Source organism: Crassostrea angulata, unplaced genomic scaffold (assembly GCF_025612915.1).
Source record: "Crassostrea angulata isolate pt1a10 unplaced genomic scaffold, ASM2561291v2 HiC_scaffold_114, whole genome shotgun sequence".
Classification (NCBI taxonomy): Eukaryota; Metazoa; Mollusca; class Bivalvia; order Ostreida; family Ostreidae; genus Magallana; species Magallana angulata.
Window position 1 is genome coordinate 254842 of NW_026441669.1, and position 24153 is coordinate 278994.

The 24153-nt window shown below is 31.8% G+C and overlaps 1 protein-coding gene and 1 pseudogene across 1 annotated transcript in view; one reads left to right on the forward strand and one right to left on the reverse strand.

The window, feature by feature from the left end:
- Nucleotides 1-24153, reverse strand: part of LOC128169291 (multiple epidermal growth factor-like domains protein 10) — an 85445-nt gene that overhangs the window by 25160 nt on the left and 36132 nt on the right. The gene's annotated exons all lie outside the window — the stretch shown is intronic.
- LOC128169289 (uncharacterized) lies at nt 11921-21506 on the forward strand (annotated as a pseudogene).

The following is a 24153-nucleotide window of genomic DNA, read 5'->3' on the forward strand; positions in this document are numbered from 1 at the left end:
TTGCCGTATATACATCTCCATCCTCTCAAGTCAACTTTAAGGGTTTCTGATCCGCTCCGCTGTAAATAAAACCGTGGCCGAAAAGGCAATATATATGCAGGATAACGATTACGCCATCAAGGGAGAGTACTCATTTTTTATATTTTATGACCTATTGTTCTGACGAATCAGTAATTGTGTTATTTGTTGTATTAAGAGTCATCCGTAGTGCAAAAGTATCAAAATTCATAAAACATAACATAAAGGACGTGTTATTACACGTTAGCGCACACTATTTTTTTGGGGGGGTGGGGGATGGAAGGGGTGGGCAGAGCATATCTTTAAATTCATATTACAGTAATCTTGCTGTTAGTTTCCTTCCTTTCAATTCCATTTTATACATCCTCCCCCAAAAAGTGGCAGGCCGACCCGTTTTAATTCACTGTTTTTTTTTACATCTAAAATAAAACACAATGTCTGCTGCGAGAAAGAATGGGGGAGGGGGTGTGCGGCCCTTCTGCCCCCCCCCCCCCCCCTCTCTGATGCAACGTCCCTGCATTGAGACGATGCAACTTGTTTGTCTCTGAAAATAGATTAAACAGTTTTATCCAGTAGCTCTGGTTATTTAATAATCAGTTAAAAACTTTATTACCATGGTATTTGGCGATTTGGTTCCATCTTCTTACATGTATTTTACAAGGGAAACAATATAAGTACATATATTGAATCTTTATATTCCACGAGAACAATTGGTTTGTATAACAAGATTTAAAAGAAGGAAATAAACCGATACAAGCACGCAATAACCAGATGTTTACGGTCATCATCTTATTAAAAGAGAGATATGCGCACTGTTGTTAGTAATTAACGGTGAAATAATGTAACTTTTAATTTGTGTTATGAGAGTATGATCAATATTTTGATGCTTTTTTTGTTCTAAATGACACCATCCGTAGAACAGTTATAAGCTATTTATATATTGGCCATTATATTTAAATATATATTTATTGTCAGCACTGTCACACATCTTTACTTCGTATATTGTTTTCTAATTATGTAAAAAAGAAATATAAAGTTTTTCCCATAACTGAAGCAGGTCTCTCTCTCTCTCTCTCTCTCTCTCTCTCTCTCTCTCTCTCTCTCTCTCTCTCTCTCTCTTTCTCTCTCTCTCTCTCTCATTTGATTAAACAACTCCTAACACTTACTATAAAGTAATGATTGAAAATCACCGAAGACGTTTCTGCAGCACACTTTCTTCTTTTGAACGTTATTATTTTATCGATATCTTAGACGCGGGTATGTTAACAAACAATGTACACAAACCATAATTAATTAGACAAGATATTAATTTCATTATTATTATTTAATTGATTATAACATTCTTGATTCCTACTACGCTTAGTAAACTTTAAAACCTAAATGTATCAGCAGTATTTCCAAGTGCAAAATTATTGAACTTCATAACAGAGAACACAAAGGACGTGTTATTACACGTTAGCGTAAAGATTCACATTAAAGGGAATTTCACAGAAGAAGAAAGAAACATTGCTTGACAAAAAGTTTGGGCGATGCGTTTTAAGAATACCAAGAAAAGTGTGATATCGGCGTTGTTCTTCCTAAAGTCACTCTCATATCATTGCAGGCACATAGCATTGTTTTTGAGATTGGGGGGGGGGGGGTCAAGAACATTAACATCATCCGGGGGGGGGGGGGGATGGTAAGGGGGAGCAGAGCATATCTTTAACTACATATAGCAATAATCTTGCTGTTAGTTTCCTTCCTTTCAATTCAATTTCATCCCCCCCCCAAAAAAAAAAAAATTGGGAGGCCGACTCCATTTTAATTCACTTTTTTACATCTTAAAGAAATCACAATGTTTCCTAAGAGAAAGAGTGGGGGGGGGGGGGGGGTCGTTAATCGTTATTTCGTATATTGTTTTCTAGTTATGTAAAAAATATTCAGTTTTTCCCATAACTAAAGCAGGTTCTCTCTCTCTCTCTTTCTCTCTCTCTCTCTATCTCTCTATCTCTCTCTCTCTCTCATTTGATTAAACAACTCCTAACACTTGCTATAAAGTAATGATTAAAAAATCACCGAAGACGTTTCTTCAGCACAGTTTTATTGAACGTTAGATATCTATCGATATCTTAGACGCGGGTATGTTAATAAACAATAAACACAAACCATAATTAACTAGACAAGATATTAATGCCATTATTTTTATCGGTGTAAAATGTATCAATGTATTAGGGGTCATTCTAAGTGCAAAATTATTAAAACTTCATAAAACAGAACACAAAGGACGTGTTATTACATGTTTATCTACATTGAACAGACGGAAACAAGTGGTGGAGAAGAAATTCCAGCTAAAACTGAATCAAGCATATGTAAAATAGATGTTTATTGTCATGATAGCTCTTTCTACAAAAAAAGGAAAAGAAAAAACCTGCATTGTTCATCGTTTACTTCCGAGGTTTCACTTGAAAATACTATCTTCTCTCCACGCTTTTCTCTGTTTCTTAGTTAATCAATTTTGATTTTTTATCAAAAAAAGATGCACTTAAAAGGAATAGTCTACATAAGTGTTTAAAAGAAAGAATGCTTGACAAATTAATTGGATGTTGTGTATTTGGTACATGTATACTAGCTATAAGTGTTTAAAAGACAGAATGATAGAGAAATTATTGGGTTGTCAGGCACGTAAGATCGTTTTTGAAAGTGTGTGGGAGGGGGGGTCGCAGATTCATCCAAGAAAATCTTGACAAGCAAACAACAACAACAAAAAACAAAAAGTAAAAACGGGGAGGGGGTAGTACATGTAGTATACCTTTAACTTTAATTTCACTAATTATTTCCTTATTTTCAATTCAATTTTTTACATTGTCCCATAAAAGTGTATGTGTGTGTGTGTGTGTGTGTGGGGGGGGGGGGGCACCTTGATGTTTATTCCATGTTCATTCAATTTGTTGTATGTATATTTAAGAAAAATCTTTGCCGTGCAATAAAGTGTGTGGTGCAAGGGGGGGGGGGAGGCAGCCCCCCCCCTACCCACCCCGATGCTATGTGTCTGCTCCGTTTGTACTAATTACTGTTCTCAGTAAAGTCAATCCCACGGAGATGCTGTAACTTGTTTCTCTATTAAGTTATGTATAACAATTTTATCCAGTGGCTTTATTTTTTTTAAAATTATGTTCAAGTCCTAAGATGATGAAATACAATTCTATATACAGGATGAATGGGGATTTTGTTCCTCCTTCGCCCACTCTCATGTATTAAACGTATAAGTCAACTTAGGTTTGTAATTTTCAAACAATTGGTTTGAAAAACAACATTAAAAGACAAAAGTAGCCATGAGGAAATAAATTATCCGCTAAAAATGATGGAAGCACAAATTAAACAGACGTTTACTATCAACATCTGTTTTCTCCAAGTTGACACTCAAATATGAATAGTAAATAAAAAATTGTACACAATGAAACAGGAGAAAAATGCTCTTTAACAAAGAAAGAACACAATGTCTTTTTTTAAATGAAACACAAATATTCCTTCATATTACCATCAGCGAAAATAATTTCTGTTTAGACTGAATAAACTTAAAAAAAAATACTGAGCATCTGACAAAACACATTGCATTAGACAATCATTACGCAAAGATCATACCGTATATCAATAGATTATTGGTAATTAATAATTAAATAGAATTGTTTTTTCAGTATGTTGTTACAATATTCGGTACCCATTAATGCGTCGTATATTGCGCAAACAAAAACGTAAGCTGTCTAATTTACCGAAGTCTTTGTTTGATTTAATACGTTAAATAACATTAAAGGCAATAATTTCCCAAATTAAAAAGCATAATTTATCAAAATGAAACGACAATTGAAACAAACTAAATCTACCGCCCAAAGTTAAAATGTCAACGCATAGGAATATTTCACCACAATTTACTTCACAAAATCGGCACCAATGTATCTTAAATGTCTCAAAGATTCTCTTTGCACGCTAAATATTATACAACAAAGAAATAAATTCTTCGTTATCAGATTGACAGTTTTATTATATATGCAACACGACTGCATCAAACCAAAAACTTTGTTTTCGAGATACGGAGTACTAAACTCGAAGATATAAACTGATGAAAGCCCCTATTCCCTCTCTTTATTATTTTTTCGTAAAAACTGTAATTTGAAAAAAAAATGGAATATAGACTGGAAATTCATTTTTGCAATTTATATTTACCTTTCCGTAAGGAAGCTTTGTGCCAAATTTTAAATTGGCTGAGTGTTCAAAATGTAAAAAAAAATAAAGACGGATGAACGGACGGGCAGAAGGACGACAGAAAAAATGTTATCAGATAAGCTCCCTTGGGCTTTCATTTAAGTTTAGCTAAAACTACTTTGTTTTAAATTGCCATCTGTGGCTTAATTTTGTTGTTTGTTTGGGTTTTTTTTTTAGCTGAGGGAGAATTTGTTTTCTATGTATTGTTTCAAGTATCCAACATTATAATATAAAATCTCAAGAGCACTTACGGCTTTTGCACATAGCCGCACATGGAACTGTACACTTAGGGTTTTCAAATCCGTATTCAAGAACAGGGCAACCTACAACATTAAGACAAAGAAATGTTAAAATTATAACATTTTGTTAACCAAAATTCGACTGAACTTCAGGTAGTGATATTCCTTTTTTTCTTAAATAAACAAAAATGTAGATTGACTTTATGTGATTTTTTCATTTTATGATCAACAGATACAATCTGCTATTATGTTGGATATATGATGCATTTGAAAACCTGTGCTCACATTTAAAAAAAAATTCATTCTACAAAACGCGTATTACCGTAGACTTCTACTTCACAGAGATCAACAAATGCAAATTTGCTGTAGCCATATGGGTACGTCAGCTCAGAAAATCTCTCATTATAATAGATAACGTATCGACCAATCGCAGAACAGAATACATCAACCACAGAAGATACTATGTTACTGCTGTAAACTCGATCATTGTAACACACTACACCGTTCTTATGATCAGTTGTGTTGGAAACAACAATTGTAAACTCGCGAAACCGACTTGTAAATTCGTTCTTTAGACCTGCAATATATAAAGAGATTTGTTATAAAGCTCCTATACCGCATGCTATATGACACTCTTGGGATTCGCGTGATAGGGGAAGGGGTGGTGGTTCGGTTAAATTATATTATACAGTTGATGAAAAATTACCCCATTTCTTGTCATTCCTTCTTGAGTACACTCTTATACGCTCAATACGTCGTGTGTTTTTCAGATCCACCCACCACATGGCGAATGCTTTGTTTTCGGCTGTCGTGGTACACTGATTCCCTCCTAGAGACAAGTCGGTTTTCTTACCATCAACAAGATTCCGACTTGTGTAGACAGGATTTAGCTGAAAGGTAGGTTGGTGAAGCGCCATATTGACTGTGAAAAGAGGTTAAAATTGAAAATTGAATGATATTCTCAGCACTGTCAAACACGGTTATAGCGAACACGCTTATAATGAATTGATTTTCACTAAAATCCCTCCCAACGTAAATTCAGTGAAGATTGTGTTCGTCATTTGTATTCTTTATTTCTAGTTTTTAATTGATAATAAGGTAAGTTTAAAAGTTTAAAAGTTGTTTATATTTCATAAAAATACACATATATTGTTTTTAAGGTGTTTGTGTATGAACTAAAAATGCACTTTATAATACAACAATATATACAAGAAAAGCAAAACAATTAAGTTAACAAAGATAAGGAAAAAAGACGAGTATTCATCTTAATTTGTATGAAATAACAAGCATGGATTTTTAAATAAATGTACAGCTTTCTATAACAATTCTATATAGTTAGAACACGATTATATTTATCATAACAATTCTGAATATTTAGAGCACGATATTACTTACTTCGTTCATATTGTTCACAGGAATGACCAGCGAACCCCAATGTACAACCTCCGAGACATGTACCGTACATGTAGTGACAATGTCTGCATTGGCGGGGGCAGTGATAAGAACAAGCTGAATCGAAGTATCCTAGAGGACAACCTTGTGAAATATTGGAACCAATCAGACACTTTAGTAAAGCTTTAACGCTCCAAAATATTCAATAGGATGACCTTTTTAAATTATGAGAACATTCGAACACTTAACCTCAACATTTTACAGAGTGACTTATTGCTCTACAGTTTTAAAGTATGCAGACCTTTTTAAATAATGAGAATAATCGGGCATTCAAGTACATCTTTTTTTAAGAAAGATTAAATACTCCGCACTATTAATCATTGTAACCTTGTTAACTAATGGGAACATTCGAACACTTTAATTCAAACTTTTTCAAGAGTGACTAAAATAAAGCACTTAAATCCAATAGAATAAACATAAACAACTAAAGATTAAGGGAAAAAGGTTTATGTTTAAGTAAAACTATAATGTAACATGCATTTACTCCTGAAACGTTTAACCTGTTTAACGTTTGGAAGTGCAATAAAAAAGACAGCCTTGTTAAAAGCAACAATAAACATTTAACAACACAAACATACACACGTACATAACACTATTTCTGCTTAATTCATTGTTTGGGTCTGTTTGTTCTTAATCAATAAACGGGGGCCAGTCGACCTACATTTATTCTTGAAGGTTTAAAAAAACCCTTACAAACTCTAATGCCAAGCCATTTCAAAATAAAGATTTCGGTGTTATTTAATATTATAATATGTATTAGATTCAAAATCAATATTTGTGTATGATGAAAATTCATTATCTATGCTTATTTCAACGTAACAGTCTGCTGATCGTTCAATATTCAACCAGGATAGGGCAAACAACCTTTTCTAAAAGTTAAATTACGATTTGTCCTTAAAAGTGCAAATACCTCTTTTATCAATTCAGAAATTCCAATTTTTTACAGATGTTTTTAAATGCAGAAAATAAGATGTGTCAGATGTTTTACCGTAGACCTCTACTTCACAGAGGTTGATGAACGCTTTTCCAGAATAGCCAAATCTCGGTGACAGACCCGATTTACGTGAGTTGTAATAGATAACATAACGACCCTGTACGTCACAGGGGACGGTCAGCTCCGGGGGGATGTCGGTCACTGTGTGATTAGTGTCATGGTAACATAAGAATCCCTCCTCTTTGTTGGTTGAATTTGAAACATAGACAGAAAAACCCAGAAATCTTCCTGCGTAGACGCTGTTTGCTGTGGATTTTGGAATGAAATGAAAGAACATTAAAACAGTTAAAAAATAAAACAAAATAATATGAATAGAGTGTTTGCGCTTATTATTGAACAAATTGTTTTAAGCAAAACCAAAATTTATATTTGATACAGGACAATTTATGATTTCTTTTGGCAAACTACAGAATCACCAATAATTTTTTTTTCACCAATACTGCTTGAAACCATACAGAGCGTTACGCTATTGAATGAATGCATTGAACATACTATATATGATAAGAGTTAAATTTGGCCCCCATAATTCGCCATTTTTTTAAGTTTTTCGGGTACAATAAAATGTTAACTAATTTTTTAGAAGAGTTGATGTAAAATATATTTTTTATCTATTTATTTGATTTAGTTGCACTAACTGGCAGTATATGACGTCAGAAGTGACGCCATTTCAATAATTCAATCAAAATCAGCCAAAAATTGACATTTTTCTTATCTATTTACGAATGGGAAATATAGAGCGCATGCTTGAACAAGGAAAATTTTTTTGTCACTTATTCGGCTTGGCTAGAAACATCTCTGATTAATTTTTTTTATTTTTTCAAGAATGCGCTCTATGTTTTCGGAAGGAAAAACTGCTTGAAAACAAGCTGTTATACACTAAAAATGCAAAAATGGCGGGAAAAAGTTGTCTTTTCAATGTCATATTTCTAAATTTTGGGCATATAGTCCTTTGGTTGTGGATTTATTACAGAATAAACCACTAGTAATTTGAAATACTGAAGAAGAGGTCACACTTAAAAAAAAACAAAAACAAAATCATATTATACACTCACCAAACTGTGTTCCTTCTACTCTGTGGTATAGAACTATTGTATTTATACTACAAATAGCTTCTAAATCTACTAGCCACGTCACTTCCTCTGACGCACAAGATAGTGCGCACTGGTTCCCCGTCTCTGAGCGGTTTGCGTATCGCCCGTCTACAGCATTATCCGATGTATGTTTTCCCGCCGTGTGCCAGGTCGGTTTTCCATACGCCAAATTAACTTTATAAAGACAAGAACACAAATCAGATAGTACTATAGCCATTATTATTTGGGTTGAGCGAGCCATATGGTTGTGGCCATTTCCTACTATTTAGAGAATTAAACTTGTATTTTTCTTTATAATAGTGACTCAGAGCAAATTATTTCAAGATAAACAATAAAATAAAAAAAAAACAACAACAAACAAACAACAACAAAAACAAACCAAAAACCAAAACAAAACAAAACACCCCCCCCCCCCCCAAACAAAAAAAAAACCCAGAAAAAAACCCAGAAAACAAAAGCAAAACATACAAACAACTAAAATCTAAAAAAAAAAACCGACACATACAATAACCATTTAACCTCCCTAGGACAATTTGTCAAAGTATGATACAATTCATGTGTATTGATAAAGAAAATCAAATTCCAAACCTTCTATACTTTATTCAGTTGACTAAACGACAAATCTTTAGTTTATCAAATTAAATTAAGAATTATGAATAAATGAAGTAAACGTTTGACTTACAGTTTACAAATGTATAAATTATTTCACGTTTGATAAGAAAGGCGTATCTTCTTCCCAGGGAGTACACTTTTCCTTTTTGCTTAAAAGTGTTGCTTTTTCATGCAATCTATAGTTTAATCCATTAATAAAACACAAACAGATAATGCACAATGAATACGTTTTTGAAAATTCAAAATCAACTTATATAAATCGTCCTGCAAAATGTTAGTAGAATAATGATACTACAGTTGTCCATTGAAGACATTATCAGTATTATATACAACAGTATATGTTTGATAGGTCATGGACGCCAACTTACCTCAATCAACTATTGTAAAACAGCTATTTAGTTTTATCATTAGATTTCGTGGTGGCTCAATTTTCGTGGATTTCGTGGGTACCTCTCATCCACGAATTTACATCCTCCACAAATAATATATTAGGGTTATAAAGTAATATTTCATTTTGTAGGTATAAGAAAATACACGAAATTACGTCCCCACCAACCTATAAAATTTCAGCAATCCACGAAAATTGGCCCCCACGAAAATTAATGATTCCACAGTATTTAGTTTTATTTGAAAAAAAAAATGTTTCGCAATATTTTTTTTCTGAGTGAAATTGGCAGATAAATCAGTTTCAACTTTTCGTGAAAGGAAGCATATGTTTTTAAGCTATAAAAACTTACCCCCATCTGCTTCTTTCAACAGCAGATTAAACCAAAACGCGAACATAAGCAACCAAACTGCCATCAACATCTTCTCTTTAATTTAATTTACTCAATAATCTTGAAATAAAATATACGTGGTTATATACCATAGCATTGCCTACCGTTTTCAAATTGATAATTAGTTTAAGTAAGCATAAAACTTAAAAAGAAACGATAAAGTGATTTAACCAACGCATTACACTTCGAATAAAGACATAAGTGAAAACATTAATATACGACTTCATGCCTTTATCTTTAATTGTATTGCATTTATTTCTGATGTACTACTCGATAAGAGATAATGCACCACTGAATCAAGTCCAGTTTTATCGACGGTTTTTTCCGCGGGTTTAGGTTACATTAAAACGTCTTAAATGGACCCTCTGTCAGGAATACATGTTGCTGGTTGCTTGTAAGTTAACATGTACTCATTAAATTAACCATTACAGATACTATAGATATTAAGATTGTTTTGTTGTAAATGAAAACTAAAGACTACAAACGAAAAAAAGAAAGAAACTGCATACACGTATTTGCATAGAACAAAATAAACAGAAACAAAAGCATACTGCCTTAAAATCTACTATTCGTGGTGGTATGTGATTATTATGGACAGTCATAAGATAATGAAATGATTTTTAACAACACAAGTATGGTTGTAGAAAGTTGATTGATTGCATGTGCATGTAAAATTATAATAAAACATGCCAAAAAGAGCAGATCCGAAAGAAACCACATTTACTTATATTCCAGGTCTCTTAAACAGTATACCAAGATACACAGTAATTCGTTAAAGAAAATTGTGAACAAAATGAATGTAATTAGAAACGCAAAAAAATACAAGACTGTTTAGTTGCAAGTTAAATTGAATTGAAGGGATACTTCTTTTTTTTTACAAAGTGGGTTCCTTTTTGAATTCTCGTAAGATCTTTTTATTCATATACCGACAAGTGTTGATTGTTACCAAAGAAAACCAGTCGATGAAAATGAACTTGATTGAACACAGATTTGTTTTTAACTGATATTTAATCACAAAAAAAGAAAGAAAAACAGAATCAAATAACACAAGAATATGAACTTATAATCGCCAACTAATGTTAACATTGATGCCCATAAAGAGAGTGCTTTTAAAAGATAATAAACTTCTCACGTGTTATTATCTATTATGTATGATCTAAACGCTGTTCAGACAAATAAATATTAATCAATTAAATATGTAGGCGAACAAATACGAGTTTTGACCACATGACAGAGTAGTCAAATTTAACACACAAAAAACCCCAACCCGTTATATAAGAAAGACCATATCGCGTTTAATGACATATCATAGAAATGATGTTGCTAAGAGTCGTTCTCGTTGTGTGTATTTTGATGTTCAATGAAGGAGACGGAAGTAAGTCCTGTTTCTTTTTTTCTTTTCTTTTTAAATTTTGTAGTAAGACGAATTGTCCTTACTTAACAGTTGAAAGAGAGTAGCTAATATCAAACATGGTATGTTTATAAAAATAAATTATAAGTCGTTGTCTGTGTGTTATGGTTTTACGATATTGATGATTCAATAAGCCCGAAGACATTAGACGTTATATTTCTTTTAAAAAGATGATTCCTCATTGTACGATTTGATAAAAAATGATATAAATATGAAAACCCTAATTGCGCCTTAGTAATACGTCATTAAAACTTATCGGACTGTATATTTCACAATTGATCAGTTGCGTCATCACATGAAGACACAGCAGCATGTAGGACTATGATGTAGACAGGCTAAAAATAACCACAAACATCAAACCATCTTTAGACGTATTATTGACAAATGTATGTGAAAGATACCCACAACACTTTCGTAATTCATAAATTACATCTATAATTTTCTCTAAAGATAAACCTTCGTCGTAAGAATAATTATATGTTTTTACTATAAAAATATTCTATTTAGGAGAATAAAATCATCCAAGTTAGTTTATCACAAGTTCATAATCTCTGCCAAAGTAATCATTCCTGACCTCCCCCAAAAATCAAATTCATATACATATGAACAATGCAGGTGTTAATATATGTCATATTTTCGTTAAAACTGGGATTAAACGTATACATCAAGAAGATTATCTTAACCTGTTCTGGTAAAGCCATATAATAAGTTTTGGACTTATATATATATATATATATATATATATATATATATATATATATATATATATATATATATATATATATATATATATATATATATATATATATATATATATATATATATATATATATCTATCTATCTATCTATCTATCTATCTATCTATCTGACATCAGCGTACCTAGATATCCTATTACAGTCACTACTTCTAAAACCTAAGATTAGTCATTTAATTAAGAAATAAGCCTAACTCATAAACTCATTGTATCATGGTTTGCATGGAGTGCAAAAAGCATCCTTTTAGACTGTTAAACAATGCTAACTTATATGATGGAAAGACATAAAATAAATTAAAAACAATGCACTGTACATATTTTAAAAAGAGAATCTGGCGTTCAAGAAACCAACATGGCAGACTTGGGAGAAGGCATCTTCACGGTTCGCAGTGGATGGACGTCGCGATGAAGACCCTGCAGGTGGAAACCAGTGCGCTGAGTCGATTGGGTCGAAAGAAAACACATGGCTGGTTGATTTAGAGGACATTCAAAGCATCAGTAGAATAGTCATTTATCACAGGACAGGTGGAGTTTCATTTGGTGAGTCATTAACATTCAAATCACGTCGATAGCCCCACTGAGGAGACAACCAACTAAATATGTGCATTGGTTTTCAATAATAGCTATAACAGTTAAGGTTATTTGATTTACCTCTGCATAATATCCATGTTTTGTTTGAAGAACGAAACAGGCCACATAAAATGCAACCCAGTTTCTCAAAACTGGACCATTTTATTATTTGTTGGAGTTTTAAAGATTTTATTTAAGTTGCTAGAACCTTAATTCAAGAGGGAAGGGGTTCAAGTTTTGTTAAAAAGTTGCACAGCAAAGTATGACGGTAAAAAAGTGAGGTGATATAATGCAAGTTAACTTCCTACTGTTTTTGTGTATTTTTCTGGAGTTATCATTTAAAACATAATATCGTTTTTCAGTAGATTGTAAAGTAATTATAATAAATCAATGCAATTTATCTCGCTTTTTGTATTTCAATTTTGTTTCCTAAAGCACACAGCCAATATGCGAGCAGATTCCTTGGATTTTCTCTGTATGTATCAAATACAACGGTCAAAGAAGACGGGATGTTGTGTTACAAAGACACCAACTTTACTGCGGCCTCTATTCCGCCGACCATGAACATATCATGTGATGTTCTCGGGCGTTTTGTGATATACTACAATTCCAGAAAAAACTTGTCGCCCATCAACCACGATTATTCTCCAAAGGTTTTTAATAATCTTTGTGAAGTGGAGGTTTATGGTACGAACGAATATTGTTATGCAGTAGCACACCCCATTTGTACAAGAAAACATTGTATTCATTACATAATCAATCCCACCAAGAGCAAATTGTGTTAATCAACCTTTTTATATTTAAGTCACACACCCTGGCGGTGCTAGTCAAATTTTGTAAGCATAAATTGTAAAGAAGTTTTCTTTAATTAATATACTAAGCACAAATTAAATAACTGTTCAACATCATACATGTATGATTTTGCTTCAACTGTTCACCTGCTAATGAATTCTTTGTTGTTTGTTTTAAAAACTATCCTTTAACGTTTCATTTTTTGACATTTCAACAAGGTTGTCCAATTGGAGTGTACGGAGCTAACTGCGATATTCCTTGTCCCCGGAACTGCACGTATTGTAACTACATAACGGGGGAATGCCTAGGAGACTGCAGTCTGGGTTATTCAGGACATTCTTGTGAAAATTATGTACGAAGTAAGCAATATTATTTGATGAGGGGTAGGGGTAAGTATCGGACCTATTGTGACAACAAAAATAATCAAGATTGCTAATATCACACTGATATAACGTAATTCTTTCAATTTTCACAAAGATCAAAAGTATTACTTATAATCGTTTTAAAAAAAATATTTTGAATAGAATATCCTTATCAAGATCTATATTATTACGGAATAAAATGTTGTTCAAAAGATTGATGTTGTGATGAATACACAATTTAAGTACTTTTCATTTCTTTCAAAATTTACATTTTTTGTAGAAAACTTAGCACTTCATCGACCAACAACTGAGCTTTATCCGTTCTCATCTAAAAATCCAAGTGGTAAACTTGTCGATGGTATGAAATCTAACCTTGCATATGCAGGCGGTCAATGTACCGCCACCTTGGAAAATAAAGAGATTGCGATGTGGAGGGTGGATTTAGAGCGCATTTCACAGGTGGAGCGCATTGTGGTGTATGCTAGAACGGACAACAAAAAGTGGGGTAATTTATAGTCTATGATTTGTTGGTGTTTTTAATAATAATAATAATTATAATACTGATAACGATAATAATCATGATAATAATTATCATGATAACAATAATAATTATAATAACAATGATAATAAAAAATATCCATTTTGATACAATTATCTTAAGTATGAAACCTACATTTTTTTTTAAAACTTGATACATATAATTCTTGTTTCGTGTTTTACATGTACAGTTTTTTTCTTCGAAATTTTTTTCGATGATTATGACTGTTCTATGTTTAATGTTTTGTTTACAAATGTTTACTTTAATTGTAGACGCAAACAATGGTTTTAGAGCGAGGTTTCTGGGATTTACAGTTGCTGTTTCCAACAAAACAGATCATACGGATGGTACAATTTGTTACCATGACAAACACCACACCATTTATACCTTACCTGCAGTGATGGACATTACTTGTGTTGCTGTTGGTCGATACGTTATCTTTTACAATGAGAGAATCAATGGATTAAAATACCCAAAGGGCTACAGTCCACACGCGTTTGTTGACCTTTGTGAGGTCGAAGTGTACGGTTAGTTTTAGATCGATTTTTTTTCTTCTAAATCCACTTTATTCCATTGTATACACATAAAAATAATCAATGTCCTGTGTTAATTTGTAGGTCTTTGTTTTTCTAAACTCTGTATTAGTATATTTATTCATCAAATTTGGTTCATTTTTGATGAAAAATAAATACCTGCGAAAAAATTCAATTGAAACAGATCAGATGAAAAATATCAAAGAAATGTTCATCTTCTTAGTCTAACGTAGATTTGAAGGTCTTGTTTTTCTATACTGTGTCTCAATATATTTAATCATCACATTTGGACGATTTTTAATATACAAAATACATATCCATACCTGAGAAAGACATTCAATTGAAACAGCAGATCAGATAAAAAATGTCAAAGAAATGTTCATCTTCTTAGTCTAAAGTAGATTTGTAGGTCTTGGTTTTCTATAACGTGTCTCAATATATTTAATCATCACATTTGGATGATTTTTAATATAAAATACATATGTATACCTGAGAAAGGCATTCAATTGAAACAGATAAAATGAAAAAAGTCAAAGATTTGTCTCCGAACTAACTATAAAACATAAAACAATGTTGATGCATTGTATATACACAAGAAATGTTTTCAGTACAATTGTTAACAATAATAGGTAAGGATCAAAGGATAACGGAAACTTTTTTAGATATTTACAATCAAACTCATAATGTATTTATCATACAATAGGGTGTCCCTCTCCACAGTATGGTTACAGGGATCCCCAATGTACACTCCCTTGTATATTTACCTGTAAAGAATGTGAGTAGTTTACATTTGTTTATAGTAGTTAACAGTCGTTTAGAGTGGTATATATTAGTTTACAGTCGTTTACTGTTGTTTACAGTTGCAGCAGTGAGTATGTTTACCTTACAATTCATAAAGAGATGAACTGCAACGACAATTAAGTATTTGCTATGATACAGTGAAATCATTGGATTTTAAGGTGGCCCAACTTCTGTGGAATTCTTGGGTACCTCTCATACACTAATTGACATACTCCTCAAATAAAAATAATGGGTTACTAGGAAGTTTGTATTCCTTTGTAGGTGTAAGAAAGTACAAGAATTTACGTCCGAACAAACAAATAACAAAAGTAATCCACAAATTATTCGCCCCGACGAATTTTCATGATTTTGCAGTAAGTGTTTTTGGAATTTAGAATTCCATCTGATTTGAAAAACCAAGTACAATTCAACATGATAGACATGAATTTTGAAATATAAAGCACGAAAATGGTTGGTGGATTAAAATTATCATTCTGACCTTTTCCAACTTTGTTTAATTCTCAAAAAGTCAATCCATTCTTGCTCTGGTCAAACAAAGTATAAGTTTGAAACTTTTATAACTATTGTTTCCCATAAAGTAATGCATTTTTAAGCTGTATCTGGGTAAATCAGAATATAAAGTGATATATTTATAGGTGTATACTTCTCGTTGAAATAGTTTCTGAAATCAGCGGCAAATTACCTTATCATTACTCAAAGTCTGGTACAGTATTACATTTTAGAAGTCTAATATTCGATATATATTTGTGTATACAAAAATCATTAGTATGAAAAGTTTAATGAATAAGATATGAATTAACGACATTCCCAGACGGATGCAAAATCATTTTACGTGATTTACAAGCGTGACTTCTTAACATCATTGTTAGATAATATTTTGCGAAATACCTTAACACAAACAATTTATTTGCTGGTATTTTTTTCACTTTACAGTTTATGCCTTGATTCAGAAAGCTCCGTAACGTAAAGATCTAGTAAATGAAAGGTGCCTACAGATTTATAATATTATATAATAGTTATAATTTTTTTTGATGATGCAAAGTATGACGTCATAATGGTTTTTTCATCAAAGGGACACTCTAGATTCATTTACTAGATCTTGACCTTAATTTATCTCAAAAAATTAAATAGAAATAAAAGGAACGAAGAATTTTGCAAATCTTTAATGGTTTTTTGTATCTGTTATAACTGTCCATTGCTATCTAGAATAAATATGGATATGCATTTAATGTGTACCCTTATAATACTTTAAAGGACGGTTGAATATATATACTTAAGTATCAATAATTACATTTGCAAGAATGCTTCTTTATATACACATATAGAGAAGCGAAAACGTTAAACACATGATGAAACTGTGCCATTCAGTCAACTGAAATGGGACTGAAAAGTTACTGAAATTGAAAATACTGAAGATTAACAACAGTCTAAATTGAATTCCCTGTTCCGTCAGTTTAACCGTCGATACAACGACCTTGTCATGAAACAAATTCCCGCGCTAAGTTGAATGCTGACACTCGTTTTTCATATTCATTGCTTGGTCCGATTTTACATCAGATTTTGTGAACGCTTTAACAAGACATGAAGAACGACTACGTAATTTCGCCTCATATCAAAATTCGCCCCTGAAGGCGGCTATGACTACATCATATATGTATATATATATATATATATATATATATATATATATATATATATATATATATATATATATATATATATATATATATATATATATATATATATATATATTATATTTATATATAGATTATAATGTTTTGGCTAACAACAAAAAAATAATAATAAAAAGAAAAAAAAAAAAAAAGAAATACAGGAAAATAAAACCCTGTATTTTGTTACCTAATATTTCTAATGTTTGCTTTGTTTTCAGTCGATACGTAACATCAGGATATGAATTAAACACAACTATTCGGTAGACAAACCTTTTATAAATAATAATATTATGCATTTTTGTAATATGCCCATAAGGAAATCAAATTCATTTATGTAATTTGAATATTTTAACTATGAAAGAACACCGAAGTTTATGTTGTAAGAAGACAAAAGTATATAACTTTCTCACATAATTGGATTGTATGTACAACTTTTTGCTACTGTAATAGCGAAAAAATTACAAAGTTGTCTACAGATTTTCTAAATACGACAAAGAGCACACGGCGGTTGTTACCGGTCAGTACCGGATGTTTACTTCTCCATGGCACCTGACATTACCTCTTACAAGAGCGTATGTATAGTGAGAGTTTTGATTCAAAAAGACTTGTTACACAATACTTCAGCCCACTCACTCAAATTACAATATTGATTTGCCGTTCATCAAACAAAATAACATTTTATTTCATACATGTACTCTTTACAAGTGTTTGAACTTTTTTGGTTCACATATATTTGGATACCTAACAGCTAATTTTGTTACCTTGTTAGAATGAAAAGTCATAATACTAATACTAGACTTTGTCCCGTGCGTGCACGGGTTGACATATAACATATGATATCGGACATTTACGAAATTGATACATCGACACACCGTACTGTTGACAATTTCATAACCAAGCTTTAAGCCTACTATAATGCTTTAATTTTCACTACACTCTGCTTAGTTAGAAAAATCTAACTGAAAAATCTCGGGACGGGCCTTAACCACAGTTAAAACGCCTCGTTATCCGTTATGAAGCAAAAAAATATAGAATAGCTCCGAAACGACTTTGGAGAAAATTAATGAAGCTGCATTGTAAATAACAGTCAAATTATTCACAAATATACCATTTTGAGGCTGTAAATATCTTTCATCTCAAAATTTATTTCATACTTATGAAGAATTTAACACTTCTAACCAACTGTTTTCCTCGCTTTGAATTAACACACCATGTTTACATTCGGAACTCTCGGAATTTTTCATAAAAAATGCACTGAGGTAGAGTTATCTCCTAAATTTCCTTCAATAAAAGATTTACTCGTATTTGTCATATCGTTTCTGAGTTTATCCATACAAATGTGATGATTTGGAAATTTAAACGAAGGACCTCCAGTGATTTAGCGTGAATGTAAAGCGCATGCACAATATTGTAAAATCCGAAAACTGCAGATGATTTCCGGATTTTTTAAAGGAATTTTTTTTAATTATAAATTAGCGAAGCTTAATTGAGAAAAAAAAATGATTATCTTCAAGTAACAATGATTTTAAAAATATATAAAACAAAAGACAGTACATAATATCCGATTTCTCGGTATTAAAGCCCAAAAAATCGAGTCTATTATTTTAATATAGTGGTATAGATTGTTGAGCTTTGTAGATTTGGAAAATTTAAGCTTTGGAAAAGAAACATGGCAGTCCTCGACATTTTCAGACGGGACAAGTGATAAGGCTGTTGACGGTCATTTTGAATCATTAAAGTGGGATGGCAAACAGTGTTCATTGACAATACCGTCAACAAAAGCAACATGGCGGGTGAACTTGGGGAGAGTTTACGCGATTGACCACGTAGTTTTCATGTTCCGGACTGATAACTTGCCCTGGGGTAGTCAGATATGTTTTCATACATTTTTCCCATTTGCTCCTTTCTATTTTTTAACAAATATTAAATTAATTAATCAGAAACAAATACTTTAAAGTTTGTTTTCACTTAAAATTGAAAACAGAACTGTGCACATAATTTGTTAAAAAATATTGTATTTGTTTCCTTTTGGTATAATGGTAAATCCCCTTTTCATGTTTATTTCTAATTTAAGACTTGTTTTATTTTTTTAAGGACCCGACAATGGATTCACGGCCGTATACCTTGGATTTTACCTGTATATCTCAAACACAACTAATCTTGAAGATGGAATTCTTTGTCATCACGATACAACATTCACGAAACAAACCATTCCAAAATTGTTAAAAGTTAAATGTCCTTACTCTGGACAGTTTGTCATATACTACAACGAGCGTCTCCCTGGAGTTAAATATCCCCCGGGTTATTCTACTAAGGCTCAGACGGACTTTTGCGAAGTACAGGTTTTTGGTATGTCTTTTGAAAGGTTTGTATCCCATGAACTGTGTTCCTTTTATGCATTTGTATTAATTCTCTAATGTTGGGTATTTCTTTTAGGTTGCCCTAGTCCCGTTGCATATGTCCCACAATGCACAAAACCATGTCCCTCAAACTGTGAAAAATGTCACTTTCGTACAGGGCTATGTTCTAAATGTAAACCTGGATTCGATGGCGTCGATTGTGATATAGGTGAGTATCACTTTCACCTCTTTCTATTACTGTATAATATATATATATATATATATATATATATATATATATATATATATATATATATATATATATATATATATATATATATATATATATATATATATATATATATATATATATATATATATTTCATTTACTATCCATTTTAACAGGGAAAGGATGATTGGGATACCAACTGCAATTGTAAAACACCTCTTACATAAGATTAGAAACATTGACATGTTACCTTGTGAGCTATAGGAAGCATTATACTGAACTGAACTTTTTTTTCTGAATGAATACTTGTGACGGTAAAATAAAACAGTAAAAATATTATATTAAGATAGACAGCAAGGTTCCATTTCTCCAAAGGCAAACTTATTTCCCGAAGCGTAGAAAGATTTTTTTCTTGAAGAATTGGAATATTGCTGAATCCTTCAATGGTATACCTAATTATCAAAATGTTTCCTAATAACTATTTGGCTATTTAGATGTGAATATAATGTAGTTTGGATATTGTCATGCACCGTATTTACTATTTAATCAGAAATATTATTATAAAGACATAAAGTAGTAGACAACTTTTATTCGCGATGACATTATTTAGCGATTAACTGGAGACTGATTAGCGATTTACTGGAGACAGATTAGCGATTTACTGGATACTGATTAGCGATTTACTGGAGACTAATTTACTGGAGACTGATTAGCGATTTACTGGAGACTGATTTACTGGAGACTGATTAGCGATTTACTGGAGACTGATTAGCGATTTACTGGAGACTGATTAGCGATTTACTGGAGACTGATTAGCGATTTACTGGAGACTGATTAGCGATTTACTGGAGACTGATTTACTGGAGACTGATTAGCGATTTACTGGAGACTGATTAGCGATTTACTGGAGACTGATTAGCGATTTACTGGAGACTGATTAGCGATTTACTGGAGACTGATTAGCGATTTACTGGAGACTGATTAGCGATTTACTGGAGACTGATTAGCGATTTACTGGAGACTGATTAGCGATTTACTGGAGACTGATTAGCGATTTACTGGAGACTGATTTGCGATGACTTATTTTTGGGAATAAAACTTACATACATTAAAGACTTGTGTTGTTTTTACAACTATACGACAAGGGCTGAGTCGCGGCGGGGAATATTCGCGACGACGATGTTCTCGCGAAAATCGCTAAAATGTCTCGCTCGCAAATAAAAAAATTGTAAACAGTTTACAACTATTTTAATGGTTTATAAGTTCACTCTTTACTTTAAGGTCAAGATCTAGTAAATGATTCCAGAGTGTCTTTATGGTGCTAGAACCATTATGACGTCATAATTGATTTGATGAATCTTTTCCCGTATTTTACGGCTTTAAAGGAATTAGGTAGAAAATAAAACAATATTTTGACATTATATATTTAATCAAGATAAAAGAAACCCCGGTACCTATATTTAATTTGACATCATTTTAAAAAGGAGGTCAAGGGCTTCTTTAATTCCGTTTTTGGAGAGATTGTAGGCATTCTAGATATATTTCATTAGTCAAAAATGGACAAAACTCCGAGATTTGTTACTTTTATCCCTCATATTTCATAGAAAATGGTTGTTCAAAACATGATTTTTCATTGTGTTTACCAAAAATATTAGCCCCGGTACACCCTATGAAACAAAGGTATTGATATGAAGCACCATTAAAAGAATTTATATCTTGAATTTCACAAACCTGTAGGCACCTTTCATTTACTAGATCTTGACCTTAACGTTACTATTATATTATTTTATTTTTTAGTTTGCAATGCCCTGGCTAGAACCACCATGTTACCCTCAAGTACGTTTAATGCATCGATATATGATGCCATGACTTCGAGAAACGGATTATCTTTTTCAGAAGCAGACGAAGATGGTCTCGTATATATCAATCTGTTTTTATCGGGAATGTCTTCAAACCTTGCTAACATATCGTTTGAAATAAATAAGACACACAACGTCACTGTGCTTTTGTTTAATACAGAAGCTCATGAAATCAAACTGGTGAGTAAATATTCTTTTGCAAGTGGATCCTCTTTTAAATTGACAGTTTGTGTTTGTCCGTCTGTCTGTCTGTTAGATTTTATTTTTGGGTACATTTTTTTTTATCCCCAAAACCAATGTGTAAAATTAACTCAAACTTTACGTAAATTATTTTTATGGGTGGTTGATTTTAAAACTTTAAAGATAAGTAGAATCCGTTTCTTTAAGTTGATAATTAAGCCTGTAGGTTAAGGCAACTCCAAGGTTAATGATCGTCAATTTGAATTTTCTTTTTAACAGTTGTTTATTTTTCTTATGAAAACAATTCTAAATATTAATATGAAGTGAATGTGTTCTTTAAAAAAAACTATACTTTTACTTGTGAATGAAGTCTTTCAGTTAAACTTTCCTTCCATTGCATCACTTGAAAGTAAAACATATACTACTATTTTACTTTAAAAAAAATCAAATGTGTAAAACTGCTCTGAAATCATTTTATCTATGATACACTTTTTTTTTTATCGACAATTAGTTCTTGTTTAATATTTACACTTTTAGAATGAAATTATCAATTCCTATAAAAAAACAATATCATTATTTATCACAAACTCTCTCAAATTTTGCTGTTTTATTAAACATGCCCCGTTATATTAAGTAACAACAAGTAAAATGTTTTAGTACGAACATTCTTTGTGCTATACGTCATTTGCCTTTGATATTTGAAGATTTTCTTTCATAATACTCGGGGCAGTGTTACATTTTTTGTCTTTTTTTTTGTTTTACACTTTTGTAAATCATAGGAATTTGTATTGGATAAGATGCTTGTGACGTCATCAATGTGACACGAAATACTGGTACATGTAAATCAAAAATATACTCAGCTAGACTAGTTTCTAACAACATTTGATGCACTTTACATAATTTTGAGAATAGATAACAATAAAGAAGACAGGTTTCTTTGGTAAAAGAAAACATCATGCTGCTTATTGTATCGTCAGATTGAAGAGTGAAATTTTACTGTGTTCTGCTTCCGCGAAATTAAGTACATCGTTAAATGCCATGCATATATATGTTTAAGGATAGTACGCTAACTCAAATTCACGCCGACTTGTTAAAAAACTAATTCCCGCCAAATATAAAACGTTTACAATATTTGTTGTTTTTTTTTTCCAACATATTGACGTTACAGTATAACGACCACTCTAAGGATCTTGAACGTTGGAAAGTTGCCGTGGCAAACAGCGTCATTGCCCAAGTGTCGCACGTCGTTATAGTTGTCCACTATACATACCCATTCACTATTTCTAACATGAGACTTCCCTTGAGGAAATGCTTTAAGCATATCAATAATTAGTAAGTTTTTTTTTTATTATTTTCGTGTCTACCTAGTTCATTATTATACATTGCAATGTTTATTTCATTTTGTATACTGATAATAGAAAATCCTTTAGTTTAATTATAAAAATTATTATATATTTGTTGTCTTAAACAAAACAAAATCTATTTTAAGGAAGACTAAAGCAGGTTTCAAGAGGATATTTAATATCTAAATGTAACGTTTTGAAAAAGTTTGAATAAGCAGGAAAAAGTTATAAAGCAATGAATATAGTTAAACACATAGTTTAAAACTTTACTTTTTTCTTTCAGATTCAGTGTGCACAAGGAACTCTGAATCAACAATGAAGAATTAATATGTTTTTGTATGTTGCATGATTAATCAGCAAGTTCGGCTAAATAAATAAGCATAAAACATCACAGTTATTTAATGGAAATGATGATTGACAAAAAAACCCACAAAAAATATTGTTTGATTAAACTATATTTTAGTGACACAAATTCTAAAGGAATGAACAATAATAAAGTGCGCATTGACTTATACAGTCAATTGTAGCAGTGACTAAAATTGCAATGATACAGGACATTGCATTATACGTAAATAGTTTCCTTTGACAGAAGACCAATGTTACTTTTTACATCATGCAAAAGTTATCAACATTTGACAAGGATATCTTAATTCGTTTATAATAACGTATATTTAAGAGGAATAACATTACAGGTATGTTGGCCACTGTCATTACATTCCGATCATTCTTTGTTTTGGACAACAACGTCTGTTTGGTTTTCTTATTGTTTTCCGTGCTTTGTAATTTTACGCAGATTACATCGGTTATAAACAAATATGTTTAAACTATCAAAAATTTACTCTTATTACTTTAAAACAGGTAAATGTCTTATTTTTTGTCGATTAGCTTTTGTAACTTATTGATTAGAAATGATTTTAAGTACGATGTCCGCTAACCTTAAGGATACTAAAATGTTTAAGAAGCTAACCAACACCTTTACAGAAGACCATTTTTTTCAGAAGTGTTTTCCTCCTTAACATATCCGATGCCTCGCGTCTTTCTCCTTTTAAACAAAAGTTTTCATTATATCATTTGCGCGAACTGACGTCACATCACCAAAAGATTTGAAAATAAGTGTTAACATACAGTACATTATGACACATAGAAAAACAAAACGCGATTGGATGGAAAGTAATGTATGCTAGAAAAGAATTTGTTTTTCTTTACATCAAAGATTGTGTTTAAATTAGTTCCGTTTTCCGTTAGCATCAATCGAACTTTACTTGATTGAAGATAATTAGTGTTTTGTATAAACAGATTTTAATCTGAATGAATTATCAAATTGTAACGTTAGAAGTAAAATTAGAA